Source organism: Meleagris gallopavo, chromosome 1 (genome assembly GCF_000146605.3).
Source record: "Meleagris gallopavo isolate NT-WF06-2002-E0010 breed Aviagen turkey brand Nicholas breeding stock chromosome 1, Turkey_5.1, whole genome shotgun sequence".
In the NCBI taxonomy this organism is placed as follows: domain Eukaryota; kingdom Metazoa; phylum Chordata; class Aves; order Galliformes; family Phasianidae; genus Meleagris; species Meleagris gallopavo.
The window spans coordinates 89,489,249-89,491,439 of NC_015011.2; positions in this window are offsets into that span (position 1 = coordinate 89,489,249).

Genomic DNA, 2,191 nt, shown 5'->3' on the forward strand with positions numbered 1-2,191 from the left:
AGGTTATATTTAGCCTGGATCAGTTTGCCAAAGTAGTTTGGTGTTTGGCCAGGCATGTGGTGGTACTGGCACATCAGACAGCGTGGTGCAGGGGTGGAAGTAAATCTTGCAGTCTTTTCAGCTGACATTGCTGCCAAACGGAACGCTCACCTAACTGTACCCCTAAGAGTCTGCTAAACTTGCTAAATGTTATTTACACCTATTTGTTACAGCTTCCCTTGCCTGAGAATGATTCCTTCAGCTTATCTTATCCTTTCTGCCAAAAGTGTTTCTCATCCCCAAACGTGTGTGCTACGTATGAAAAGAGAAGCCATGGTTAAGTGTTAGTGGGGGCAAAAAGAGGAGCGTGGCTGTTGAGCTTTGGAGAAGTTTCTGCCGCTTCATGACAGTCTGATGATACAGAACATGTAGTGTAAATTGCTGATAGAATATTTAACGTGGTTGCAATTAAGCAGTGAAACTCACGCTGTGAGAATCATCAGGAGCAAGAATTCAACAAGAGTTAAAAGGATCAGATGTCTGTAGGAATATGAAGAATATTCAATTATCATAATCAGTGACAGTAAAAATTTTGGAAGAAGTATTAAGCCTGTGATCTAAACCTTGATTTTATTCTGCTCTAACAGATGTGCTTCTATATTGGGAAAAGAGGGGGAGGGCAGGGGTTGTTTTGCCCGCCTTTACCGCGATGATCTTGCACGCTTCTCTGGAAACTTGATTGGTACCAGAATTTGAGATGTGCCTGTAAATTGCATGGGCTTCTGGTTTTATCTTGGTGACCCTTCGCTGAATTTATTTTAAAGGCTGTTAGGAAATTGCAGTCTACTGTATCTTAAGGATGAGTCTTATCTCTTTCAGGTAGCTGACCATGCTCCAAGATCCCTTGTTTTTCACAGTGACTTAAAAGCAGAGGTGCGCTGTTCCTTGCTTGGCTTCTGAGAAGGAGCTTGTGGAATAGGGAATGGAGATGAGAAGTGTCACTGTAAGGTGGCTGGTTTGTTTGTCTCCTTGCTTCTGAAGCCTGGCTGGAATCAGTGAAATGCTTTTGAAGGAGAGAGAATGGCAAGTATGCTTTACATGTGACACAATTTATCTCAACAAAGCAAGGCTGAGAGGTGCTGGAGCAATGTCCTCTGAGAGTCACTGAGAATCGGGTGCCGCAGTCTGGAAAACAATAGTGATTTTAAGTGCTCCTTAGAGATGCAATCTGTGGCCAAAAGAGTGTGTGATATATGTGATAATTTAACTGCATACAGAATGGAAGGAGTGTTTGCTTCCTTCTGTATTCAGGTCGGAGTAGTTGTGATTCAGGCACAGATAGCACATGAGCAGTTCCTCTGAGCTGGCTGTCCAGTTTGTCTGACTGTTGGGCCTTTTAAGAAAGGAGTGCTACTATCTTCCTGCTTCTTACCTTGGTAGAGGGATGCCTGTGTGCATCAGCAGAGTGGGAGAGCTCAGCAACATTTGTCCATCTTGTCACTGCATGGCCCCAAGTGCCCTTTGAACTTCTGGAACAGAGGTTGCAGGTACCTGTTTTACCTTTGATACCTTTCAAAGCCAGGTGAGGTTGGATCTTGTGGTGAACTTGAGGAGAAAACCAGGCTCTTAATATGCCTGTGATTTATTGACTAGGCTGTGTTACTTCCACTCCACAAAATGCTTTAGATCTGCATTTATACTTGAGTACGGCACACGAAAGAGTTTTTGCCACCTACGTGGTGTGTATGGATTGGTGCAGAATATGATGGAAGATTCTCTTTTGGTAGCTCACTGCTAAAAACCATCGGTAAAGTCAAGCAGCAGACCCTTCTTCAGCTTACTCAGAGCTCTACCCTCTGCATTTTGCTAAAGTGACTTCTTCAGGCATCTCGATACCACTGTTTCTTTGCCTGCGAAATTGCAGTGGTTTATCTACGCACTGATCTGGTTTTGTTTGGGGATTGATTAGAGGTGTATTTGTGGTGTAATGTAAGCTGTAGCCTGTCAAAGCAGGGCAGCTGCAGCTTCTGCAGTTGGAGCACTGCAGTAGAGTTGAGGCCATCCTCGGTGTGGAGGAGCTCTTCTCAGAGCCCGTGCGAGCAGAATTGAAATTTTCTGCAGCATTTTATGTGCATGAATGAGAAGGGAGTAAAGAACTTCAGGCTGAGATGGCTTGACAGCTTGTTAGCAAGAAAACGCTCTCTTCTGCCTC